This window comes from Podarcis liolepis (genome assembly GCF_965112155.1).
Source record: "Podarcis liolepis genome assembly, chromosome: 1".
NCBI classification, from domain to species: Eukaryota; Metazoa; Chordata; class Lepidosauria; order Squamata; family Lacertidae; genus Podarcis; species Podarcis liolepis.
In genome coordinates, this window is record NC_139554.1 from 94,765,308 (window position 1) to 94,778,779 (window position 13,472).

The following is a 13,472-nucleotide window of genomic DNA, read 5'->3' on the forward strand; positions in this document are numbered from 1 at the left end:
CCTGGATCAATATTGGCTTTTATTCTTGCGGTTTCTCATTACCAACTCAATGAATCATTGGATGGTTGGGAATCTAAAGCCCTTGACATTAAGATATGTGATCTGAGAAACCTTACCTTCTGCAGCATGGATTTTCTGTTGTGTAATAACACTGGGAGTTATGAAGTATATCAAGACAGATTCATACAGTTACTCCATTATTATTATTATTATTATTATTATTATTATTAAGTTTCTAGAGTGCCATCTATGCACATGGAGCATCAGAAAGAACAGGTTTGACAGATTGCTACTACAGTGGTACCTCAGTTTTCGGACATCTCCATTGCTGATTGTTTTGGTTTTTGAAAACCGAAAATCTGGAAGTGAATGCTTCCGTTTTTGAACGCACCTCGGAAGTCGAACGGCTTCCGCTGTGTGTATCTGTTGTTTTTCACAATTTTCTCTTTTGAATTGGCAGACCACCCTTTGTGCCTCAGTTTTCGAACATTTCAGAAGTCAAATGATTTTCCGGAATAGATTACATTTGAACACTGAGGCACCACTCTAAAAGGGGCTCATCATCTAAAGTGGACATAGATAAGCTAACAGAAAAACAGAAAGAAAATAGGGAGGAGTAGGGTATACTCAGCCTTCACCATGAGTCCCTGCATCCAACCCAAAACACTTGACTGCAAAATATAGAAAACTAGAGATATTCAGGGAAAAACTGGCTTGTTACCGCTAATGGGTATTATTCTGCCCCTCCATCATGTCCTCTCTTGGGTTTCCCTACAACCCAGTTTCCCTGCTGTCCAAACAACCTAGTGTTTCTACTCAGTTCCTTTCAAGAAAACACAGGTCGTCTTCTGTCTTAGACCTACATACAGAATTCCACAAGAGGGAGTTTCACATTGACACTTTCTTTCCTCCGCTTTTGACTCTTCCACACTTTATATTCCCTCAGGTTCTATTCAGGTTCCTGCTTCTTTGCACTTCAGTGTCTAATAGGAACCTCCCCTCCTTTTGATGCCTTGTCTCCGCCTTGCTGTGTCCCTTGCATGGGAGGACATGATAGAGGCAGGGATGGTTCTGTTCTCTGTTTCTCATTTTTCTAGTCTTGAATTCAGTTCTCTACATTTCTGTAATGCAATTTGCACTGAAGGCAATTCTCATGGAAATTCTCCAGTACAGTAGTTTACTGTGAGTTTCTTCTATTAAACACATTTCCGTGTGCAGTTATTACATGCCCATATAAAACCAGTGCCTCTAGCTTCTCATACCTCCTAAACTTTATTGCTGGTTACTGCCATTCATACCCTGGGGTCCTGTCTTTCCCCCCTACAGAACTTCCTCTTACGCAAGCCAAACTGTCTGTTAGCATTCTAATACAGTGGTACCTCTGGTTACAGACGCTTCGGGTTACAGACTCCGCTAACCCAGAAATAGTACCTCAGGTTAAGAACTTTGCTTCAGGATGAGAACAGAAATTGTGTAGCTGCGGCAATGGGAGGTCCCATTAGCTAAAGTGGTTACCTCAGGTTCAGAACAGTTTCAGGTTAAGAACGGACCTCCAGAACGAATTAAGTTCTTAACCCGAGGTACCACTGTACAGGACTTTACCACACTGTCATAACTGCAACTCGGCCAATGGCTAAGAGGAATTGCGGACAGAAAAAAGGCAACAGTGAATCAAACAGCAGGAAGGTTTTAACACATCCAAAGGCCAAACTATCCTGTAGCTGACATTTGGCTTGCTTTGATCACTCACTACCACAACTCATGTTCTTGCATTGCACTGCTGACTGATTTCTGCTGATTGAATCAGACGGATACCTGACAGCAGTCACCACCCACACCAGTTTCGGAAAGGCTGCTCAAGGCCTGATATTAAGTGACCCAGAGTAAGGTTAATTATGTGCTTCTTGTGTCCCTTTGTGTGGAAATATAATTTAGAAGCGATAAGAGAACCGCTTACTGTATATACTTGTCTGATTAAATCTTTGTCTTCAAACAGAACCAGAACAAAGATAATTAAGGAAAATTGTGTTATTTTGTAGTTTTCAGACAGTGAAACAGCGATGACATCCTACAGATAAATCAAAGGGATTTATTTAGATTGACACCAGATTGAGTTTATCTTTGGAGAACTAAATTAAATACAAGGAGTGGAAAACATTCCTGACAAAAAGACACTGACAATTTCGTTCTTCTCTTTTAAAAGAATAGCAATCAGTACAGTGATCAGTAATCTAATGACAGGTATTACAAAATGATCAGAGTAAGCTATTGAGCATGTGTGGTTAACATATTGATCAGATTTCCGTGACATCAAACAAATAATTGAAACCAGTGCCAAGCCAAGGCAATGATTGTCATGTTGTAACCCTCAATGTCACGTGTTGCGTTGTGATCCAGTGACTTCATGTTCTGAGTGCTACATTTTTAAGTTCTTTTTTCATCCCAAGAGGAAGAAAAGTTTGTTGCAAGTAATGAGACCTTGCAGGTTGGACTAGATGAACCTTGGATCCCTTCCAACTCTCAGATTCTATGAGAAGTTCCAGCGTTCATATAGGGAAACTTCCTCTTAATTATTCATCATCATTATTACCCGTATGTAGTAGACATAGTATGTCACATAACTTTTGGGTTATTGTCATGGGCCCGGGGACAGAGCCCATTATATATAAAACTCCAGTCAAAGAAACTCCAGTCAAGTGATCAGAAATGGCAAGAAGATTGTTTTTATGCTGCATGAGTGGCTCTGGCTGGATTAACAATTTATGAAAGCATCATATACTAAGACCATCAGTCCAGGTAGTTCAGCAATAAAGGCTCTCATAGGCAGTGCCTATTCAGGTTCTTTCCCAGGCCTTCTGCCTGTGATCATATTTTAACTATAGACATACCAGGGATTTAGCCTGGGACATGCACTCAGCTATGGAGCAATGCACAGTCAGCGACGGAGAATCTGCGTAACTTGATAACTGTTTGGAAACCAGGAATTTGGTAACAACAAGTAGTTCTGGGACGCGGGTGGTGCTGTGGGTTAAACCACGGAGCCTAGGACTTGCCAATCAGAAGGTTGGTGGTTCGCATCCCCACGACGGGGTGAGCTCCCATTGCTTGGTCCCTACTCCTGCCAACCTAGCAGTTCGAAAGCACGTCAAAGTGCAAGTAGATAAATAGGTACCGCTCCGTTTCCGTGCGCTGCTCTGGTTCACCAGAAGCAGCTTAGTCATGCTGGCCACATGACCCGGAAGCTGTACGCCAGCTCCCTTGGCCAATAAAGTGAGATGAGCGCCGCGACCCCAGAGTCAGTCACGACTGGACCTAATGGTCAGGGCTCCCTTTACCTTTACCTTTAGTAGTTCTGGACTAGAGGCACAATTGCTTAGTCACAAAGGAAAGTCTTAATCTTCTCTGTGTATCTAGAGTCCAAGTCTAACTCAAGAAGCCAACCATATCCCAAAAGGGCTGCATCATTAGAAAGTCATGGCAAATGACCTGGGACCTGAAAATAGCACCACATTGGAAAGCATGTGTATATAAATATTGGACTGCAGTGGTTTTAAAAAGAAGGGTAGATGGTGAGGTGGCGGGGAATCTTATTTACTGCTTAAAATGTTTTCTTCACATACTTCAGGAACCCAGAGGTCATTTATTGTAGTTGTAACTAACACATTCATTTCCACTGAGGATAATAAACATTGCAAATTAAGTTGAATAATGACTGCACTATCTGTTTCATTTCCACAGGAGAGATGCACTTGGGACCAAATGTAAGACAGTATTTATAATGCAATATATAAGTTTCAGTCAAAGGTGGAATTGCAAGAAATGTGACAAACATTTATTTATTGTTACTGCCTTAGGAAAAAGAAAAACTTGTACGTGCCACCGAGGACAGAACTAAAAAATGAACAATTTTCCTAGCAATTTATAACTTTATTTGAAGAAGAGGGTATAGAGCAACTTCAGGAAATCAAAAGTGAGAAAGAAATGAGTTACAGGCAGCCAGTTCACAAGGTTTTAACTAGGCTAGGAATGAACTGCTTATTTTTGCATACCTCTTTTAAATATTTCTATCAAAAATAATGGTAGAGTTGAAAACAAAATCACGTCTAGCCTTGGCAGAAATGAATAAATGGGAAAATAGTATGTCACTGCCATAAATAAGCATCTGCCGAGCCAATTCTCCAGTGTGTTCTAGGTTGCTGACATGCAACGCGGTGTTCCTACCTCAGTTTTCATGATTTGTTCTGACATAAATGAAGTGTGCAAATGCTACAGACCCGCCATTCAAAGTAGTTAGATATGTTAAGTAGGCTAATGATGGATGGCTTCCCTCTTGTGGGGAGTGGGGGGGGGGGCTACAGAAACTGGGAAAGGAGATGTGACTGGGAGACTCAGATGAACTTCCGAATGAAGTTGGAAGGAGATAAATGCTTGAAGAAAGAAAGATGGCAGTCCAGTAGAATAATTTATTAGAAGCCCAGTGGTCAACCTGTATGGAAAGTGTACTTTGGACACGTATTAGTTAATACCGCTCTAGTGCATATTAGAGTAGTTTTACCTCTAATCTACTGAGCCTGGAAGAACAACAGCATGGAACTGTGTATTGTTTCAATCCCAGGCAAAGACTCCCTTCCCACCCAGGATTTGAACACCACCAATGATTGGGAATTATTTTATTCAGACCATACTTTTAATATGTTCATGTATCTTTATTATTTCTTTTTTTCTTGTTGGAAATCAGGACTTTTTGCTGAAGGAAGTGATAAATTCAGTATATGTAAACCTAATACGAATAAATGCCAAAGGTCGGAACTCTTCCCATCTTTCATCCTGTGGTTTATCTTCTACTCCCCTTGCATGGTATCTCATAATGACCTTGATACAGAGGAAGTGTAGTAGCTTAAGCATGAATGTGTTGGGGTGTATGCAGGAACATGGTATGTGTTTGTATATTTTTGTCTGAAAACTCCCCCCCCCCCGGGATGCCAGCTCACCAACTAAAATGACAGGCCATATATCAGTTGATGATTGTCATGGGGGCATAGCCATTTTCCAAAGGTGATGGATCTCCCTGTTCAGCAGGGAACATCTGAGTGTGGAAAGAACCTTGATTGCAGTATGCAGATTGCAGCTCTTTCATTTGCAAGGAGACCTGCTGCATGAAGATCAATGCAGAGAGGGAACTGTGTCAGCAGAGAGGCAGACTTCTGTTCCTTGAAAAATCTGCAAATGGTGTCCATGCAGTTAACAATGGCATACATGCAATTTTGAGGATGCAGCTAGATTTTGAAGTTTGAGCTTCGTATAGCTTTAAGGCAGGGCTTTCAGTTCAGTTGTGTATTTATTGATCTTATTTGCATTTTTCTGATGAATTCCTTTTTCCTGAAAAATATTTCCCTCGCTTGTCCTAGAGTAAACAATGGCATTCAAGCACGATATTATTATGAATGCAAGCTACATTCTCGGATTGTATGGCCGGATAGAATGTACTTGTAGTTACCTCTGGTGCAATGTAAACTGTTAAAGATGATAGCAATGCTCATAATCCGTATTTCACAGTGATAAAAATATATTTGCTGCAGCAAGCACCTTGAAGCAAAAGACCAAAGAGGATTTTTTAAAAATGAAGTTCCTCAACAGTAACCATCCCTCGCCAGGAAACCAAAGCCAGCTATCCATTTTAAGAAGATTAAGAAAATATGCCAGCTGGTCATAGAGTAAAGTATAATTGTTACAATGGGGACTCGTTCCAGGTTTCATAGGAAGCTTCCATTTGTGGCAACATGTCCCAGCAACTTTTCATTGCTGTGAACAGCAATTGCATTTAAAAGACACTGGCCCTTGGAGACCTGCTCTATAGAGAATAAAGATGCCCTTTTACCACAAACGATGTTAATGAATCACAATGCTGACATGGTGTAAAGAGCAAACACAGTGGAGCATATTAAGAAAGATTTGGGAAGATTCATCCTTTATGCACTAAGAATAGTGTTAGACGTGAATTCTGAATGTCATTTCTCAAACAATAATTACCGTATTTTTCGCTCCATAGGGTGCACCAGACCATAGGGCGCACCTAGGGGTTTTTTTGGGGGGGGGGGAATAAAGAAAAAAAAATTCCCCTCCCCCAGGCCCAAAGAGCAAAGAAGCCAAGACAGCCAGCGGGATCCATCCCGTGGGCTGTCTTGGCTTCCTCTTTAGCCACGCACAACCTCTCCAGCTGGGAGAGGCTGCGCACTGCTTTTGAAGAAGCCAAGAAGTGCTCCGAAGGTTTGTGGATAGCTGCCTGAAGCCCAGGGAGTACAGCGGAAGTTGGCACTGCGCTCCCCAAATTCCCGCCGCTCTCCGAAGGCTTGCGGAAAGCTTCCTGAAGCCTGGAGACCCCTCTTGCTCTCCAGGCTTCAGCAAAAGCCTGCATTCGCTCCATAGGACGCACACACATTTCCCCTTCATTTTTGGAGGGGGAAAAGTGCGTCCTATAGAGCGAAAAATACGGTAACTACTTGGGTGCACGCACATAGGTGGTACGTTCTAGAGGTTTGCAGCATACCCAAAATCTGCCTTGTATGTATATTCCAAACACAGTCTGGGACAGTGCACTAAACAGGAAGGTCAATAGTGGAGAGATATAAGTACATCATGGACAAATCCTTAACAATGTCACATTCAAACTGCAAATTTGATTTTTGCCTTTGTATTTCTTGCTCAGAAATTTGGATGAGAAAATCTGCTAAAATTAATAATAATCACAATCATAATCATAATAATAATAAATTTGTTTATACCTCACCCATCTGGCTGGGTTTCCCCAGCCACTCTGGACAGCTCCCAGCAGAATATTAAAAACATGATAAAACATTAAAAACTTCCCTAAACGGGGCTGACTTCAGATGTCTTCTAAAAGTCAGATAGTTGTTATTTCCTTGACATCTGAAGGGAGGGCATTCCACAGGGTGTGCACCACCACCGAGAAGGCCCTCTGCCTGGTTCCCTGTAGCTTCACGTCTTGCAGTGAGGGAAACACCAAAAGGCCCTCAGTGCTGGACCTCAGTGTCCGGGCTGAACGATGGGGGTGGAGACATTCCTTCGGGTATACTGGGCCGAGGCTGTTTAGGGCTTTAAAGGTCAGCACCAACACTTTGAATTGTGCTCAGAAACGTACTGGGAGCCAATGTAGGTCTTTCAGGACCGGTGTTATGTGGCTATGCCCAGTCACCAGTCTAGCTGCTAAATTTCAAGGTTCATTTTGATGGCTCTAGACATTGCACATTTTCTCTAGAAGTTGAAAATGTGTGCCCCTTTGCCACTGCTCTTTGCCCCACTTCAGTTTGCTGCTCTACATCGCCTGCCATCAAAGATGAAAAATGGGATCTAAGTAGGGTTCCTCCACATGCCAACCACTGCTGTCACCTTCTGGTCATACTACAGACAGGCAGTAAAAAGTAGGAAATGGGTGTCATCAAAATTTCTCTAGAAAGAAACCCTTCTTTGACAGAGGGGAAGGTTTCAGAGCATCCCTGATCCCACTTATAAACATTCATTTTCACAATGAGCAGGAAAACAGTGGCAGGAACGGAAGGCTGTTAATATGTCATTGACCTTCAGTACTAGTGTATTCCCTTCTCCCTAGTGCAGTGCTGATGCTGAGCCACTGCCTTTTATTAGGCAACCAGGGATTAACTTGGCAGCTCTCATAGTTCACAGGACTATTCTGCCCTCCCCTTCCACACACATAACCCTAAAATGTCAAAAGCGGCCACATGCACAGGTTGATAAATATGATCCGAATGCCATTGGTGTGTATTTTCAGGACCTCATTTTGCTATTATTTTAGGAAGCACAGTAAAGAGACAGTGACATTTTGCTGGGAATTACACTCAGGCTCCTGTGTGTGCGCTATATGGATTTTCTTTTGGGACACAAATGGCAGAGATAATATTGCATGGATCTCCACCTAAAATGAGAAACAAAGGCCCAGACCAAGGCATTTTGCTGCCCGAGTTGGAGTGGGAAATGTGCTTTTTTAAAAACAACAACAACCCACCACCACACACAAGTTAAGTTGTGCTGTGTCCAAAGCATGCCAAATTATTTTGGCAATTGATGCAGAAAATCCCCCAAGGACTGGCTTGTAAAAAGAGAACAATAATAAATTTAAAAACAGTTTGCTGTCCTTTTATGATACCTAAAATAAATTTCCTGATGTAGCCTTCTACCTCTTCCTAAGAGTAGGACTGGTCTTGTGGATTACTGAGACAACATATGCATATTCTCTGAACACTTGTTATAACACTGGACCAAAGAAATGTGCATTAGCATTGCCAACATAAGAGATCTGTGGCAAAACCAAACTCTTTGGGGGGTACGCTGAATGTTGAGATTTGTCTTTTCATAATTTTGGCATTTTGGGAATTAATTAGCAATATTTCCCTTTTCATGCATGACTAACTAATAAAGAAAGCAGCAAATTCTAAGAAAGCTGTGAAACATCATCACTTCATCATTTTCCAGTGCAAAAGAGCATCCAGCTTTTCTTTAACAAGTATACTCCATAGCTAATTAGCTGAGATAAATACATAGTACATCTGTCATCAGAGTTAATCTTCATTTCCAATAAGGTTTTTAGAGATGTAGGCCTTGCCTCAAGACAGATGAGGGGATGAAAAAACAACTCTATATGGAGCAAAATATCTTGTTTGTTGCCCAAATAAATTTGTTTACGTTCCAAAGAGTTATGTAGTTGACTATTCTCTTAGCACGTGCATATGTCTGCTTCAAAATAACAAAACAGATGTAATCCCACACCACCCCATGATTGGACTGATAACCACATTCACGAACAATCATACTGCATGTATGTGGCAGTTTTGAAGATGAAAGAGAGTGATACAATTTAAGTGGCTATTGATAGCAGAGACATCACCTTGCCAACAAAGGTCCGAATAGTAAAAGCTATGGTTTTCCCAGTAGTGATGTATGGAAGTGAGAGCTGGACCATAAAGAAGGCTGATCGCTGAAGAATTGATGCTTTTGAATTATGGTGCTGGAGGAGACTCTTGAGAGTCCCATGGACTGCAAGAAGATCAAACCTATCCATTCTGAAGGAAATCAGCCCTGAGTGCTCACTGGTAGGACAAAACGTGAAGCTGAGGCTCCAATACTTTGGCTACCTCATGAGAAGAGAAGTCTCCCTGGAAAAGACCCTGATGTTGGGAAAGATGGAGGGCACAAGGAGAAGGGGACAACAGAGGATGAGATGGTTGGATAGTGTTCTTGAAGCTACCAGCATGAGTTTGACCAAACTGCGGGAGGCAGTGGAGGACAGAAGTGCCTGGTGTGCTCTGGTCCATGGGGTCACGAAGAGTCAGACACGACTAAACGACTAAACAACAACAAAAACCCAGGATGGCTGTGTTCTGCATCCACATTTGGGAGGGTAGTGTTTCTGTATACCCGTTACTGGAAACTGCAGGAAGATAGAGGGCTCTTGTGCTTGGGTCCTGCTTGTGGATTTCCACAAGCATCTGGGTGGCCACTGTGGAGAATAGAGTGTTGGACTAGTTGGGCCATTGGCCTGTTCCATGCAGATCTAGACATCATTTTGCAATTTCATCTACAGTTATTTAAGTTCATCTCCAGTTATCTTACCCCATACATCCCAGTATGAAGACTTTGTTGTTTAGCCGTTTAGTCGTGTCCAACTCTTCGTGACCCCATGGACCAGAGCATGCCAGGCACTCCTGTCTTCCACTGCCTCCTACAGCTTGGTCAAACTCATGTTTGTAGCTTCCAGAGCACTGTCCAACCATCTCGTCCTCTGTTGTCCCCTTCTCCTTGTGCTCTCCATCTTTCCCAACATCAGGGTCTTTTCCAGGGAGTCTTCTCTTCTCATGAGGTGGCCAAAGTATTGGAGCCTCAGCTTCGGGATCCGTCCTTCCGGTGAGCACTCAGGGCTGATTTACTTCAGAATGGATAGGTTTGAAGAAAACTCCATGGACAAAGACAACAGGCATATAAAAGTTATGACGCTGGAAGATGAGCCCCTCAGGTTGGAAGGTGTCCAACGTGCTACTGAGGAAGAGCGGAGGACAAGTACAAGTAGATTCAGAGCTGAAAGGTCGCTCAGTTGCGGATATTCCTGGAAACTAAAAGAAAGTCCAATGCTGTTAAGAAAAATATTGCCTAGGAACCTGGAATGTAAGTATGAAGACACATATCAGTAAATACAGTGGTACCTCTAGTTACAAACTTAATTCATTCCGGAGGTCCGTTCTTAACCAGAAACTGTTCTTAACTAGAGGCGTGCTTTCACTAATGGGGCCTCTTGCTTCTGCTGCGCCAACGGCACACGATTTCCGTTCTCATCCTGGGGCAAAGTTCTCAACTCAAGGTAACTCTTCCAGGTTAGCGGCGTTTGTAACCTGAAGCGTTTGTAACCTGAGGCGTTTGTAACTCAAGGTATCACTGTAGATTGAAAGATGAGCCATGACTTTATTAATTTAGACACATGATCTGCCAGTATCCTAATTTGTTAAATGTAGAGAGTGGGCACCTGCCATCTCAGAGGGATATGGGAGGCTCCTAAATTTCAGAAGCCAAGGACTGTTTCTTGTCTGTCTCAGAATAAGAAATTCAGAGATGTAATTCCACAATGCCATATGTTGCTAAACCTCAATTAACATCATATTTTTACCAGTTCTTCTCCTCTCCCCCCTTGCTGATCTTTCTGTTTCATTCCCGTCCCCCTTAGTAATGGTGTAAACAGCAGTGACACAGAAATTTGCTTAATTAACTGTTCTTCGGTATTAGTTTAACAAATGATACTTGTTGAATGGGTGATGTTAACTTGTACAACAGGAAGAAAGACTAAGTGTACAATTTCAACACATGATTAATGAACAACATCACAGGACTCATCCGAGCATTTACAAAGGGCTGGGACATTTCTGCCATTATTTTGGAATGTGTTCCAGCACTTCATTAGCCACTATTAGCTCCTGAATATTTCAGAGGGTTTATAACAGATTTTGATTCCAAAAGATGACACCCATTGGGAAAAAGAGAGCATGTTCTGAAATAGCTAATTCATAAGGAGGTTGTATGATATCCTAGTTTTTATTTACACGGAGAATGACAAAGCTTCATTAATTGTGGTCTACATTTCTTCCCATGAGACGCAACTGTGTAATAAGATGATTATGGATTTCTAATGCATTACAAGATAGTTGGGAATTCATTTGGTATTTTGAGTCCATAAAGAATTTGCATATGTTTTAAGTATCCATTTTCTTTTGGTCTAGAAACAAAGAGATCTCTGGAGGCACAAATCTCACAGATGTTTAATGAATATGCGAAGGGTCAGTATGCATACCAATACAGTCTTATCACAGCCTGTCATGGGGAAAGACAATAGTTTAAGCTAACCCAATTTGGGCTCTGTGTTAAACAATGTGGGAGGGGGAAGTTTTCATTTTCAGAGAACTATGAAAGGGTAGCTAGCAAGCTTTGTATTTTCTAAATTACTTAACTTATGCTAATTAAACAAAAGACAGTATGGTTCTGAATACTGTCGCAAATAATACTGCCGCTCTGTGCTCATTCAGGTTCAAGGCCAGCCCAGGACATTTTGCTCTCTGAGATGGAAGAGCAGATTGGACATGTCCTCCTCCCAAAATTCCCTGTACCTCATGCACAATTCCCAAGGTCAGCCAAATTATTTCAGAACCTGATGCAGAGAATCCAGCAAGATGCCTCACCAGGACAACAATTTGTAAATCTAGGTCAGCATGATCTACTTGGACAGGAGGCAGATCTTTAGTCTCAGAGAGATGTCAATTAACAGCTAGTTGCCTGAATCTTTCCCACCTGATAAGCACTTGGCAAGGATTACAGATTTTCTGGGGAAGGCCCAGCTGACTGGCCCCTTCATCCACTCACTGTCTCCAATGGCATCACATATTGGACGAAGCTACCTGTGTCACTGAGGCAGGCCAAGAAGGTGCTGAATTTTCTCTGTGTTGCAACTGTAGGACTAGGACTTTCTTCACAGGAGACATGGCAAGCCATTACTTCAGAATTTTATGTACAAAGTGAAACCCTTTTGAGTCCACTAGGCTGGTATTGACAGTAATTGATGTTCTGCTTCCTGTTTTGTGTTGTGTTTTGAACCCAATCCTATGCAAGTTTAGTCAGAAGTAACTCCTGTTATGTTCAGGGCTCTTAAAGAGCAATTCTAACCATAGAAAGTCTGTGCCAGCAAAATTTGCACAGGCATAAATTACCCTCGTGCCAAGCTTAATTCAGGAGGAATTTGACTTAACCACCTTTTTTTGCCAGCTAAGTTCTGCTGAGTTGCTAGGTCATGTGACCCAGCAGAAAAGGGTTTGAAATAGGTGTAAGTCTCTCCTTGCCCTGTCCAATCCCTGCCCCACACTCAGAATGCCCCTTTTGGGAACTTAGGTTGGTATAAGTTCTGCTGGCTGAACCCCATGTAATGCTGATGCATTTCCAGCTGAAGCCAGCTCAGCCTGGAAAGCCCCAAATCTGCTACATTAAACTCCCTCATCCCAGTAGATCTTGGTGGTGCATTACACTGTTATTGTATTTCTCTCTGTGTGTTGAGCTTGTCTGGTCCGCAGGTCTGGGCCCCAGTATAAAATAATTCCCCTTTAACACCACTTAAAGGTTTTATTTACAACTAAGTGGTATACCATTTTGTTCTTAATTAAAAATTGCAAAGCTGCTGCTCTTCTTTATGCAATAATTATTCCTGATCATGTGCATATACATACACCACATTTGCAAACAGAGCTGATCTCATCCAATTCTTCAGCAAGGCTCCCTCATCTCCACTTAGCTGTGATTCAGAAATGGCAAGAATGATTCTCTGGCTGCATTTTTATTTGTCACCAATGTCTATAAGAGAAATGCAAAAAAAGCCCTTTTTTCTGTGGCTGGCTAAAAAGGTCCATAAAATATGCCCACATGAAGCTAATGTTGATATAAAAGGCTCACAGAGTTTGCACATCTCGCTTCAATTTTCTAAATGGGCAGGCTGGCATGTCTTAGGAAGTACCAGCTGTGAAAGTGTTATGGGAAATTGAGGTGGAGCTGAGTGGATGCCCACCCAGGGAGGCTACATATGCCTTATAAAATAGACATTTAGTTATTTTAATACTGAAGTTTCTGAATTCATTCCAGAAGCTTAAGACTTCTGGAATGGTGATTTGGGGTGTGTGTGTTACTTTCCTCTCCAACCCCGCCCCAGTCTCTGCAATTAGAGTGCACCGTCAGTTTCCCCGGATTATTTAGAAGCAGAACATTTTATGCTTCCCTTTTCTCCTGTGTTCATTGCTCAGACCTTGTGCAGTGTACCTAGTCGAGTTATTGGCAATGAGAGGTGCCAAAGTGAATGCCATACAAAAGGAGGATTGTCATATTGTAATCATGAAAGAGACAGACTTCACATTTTAGGC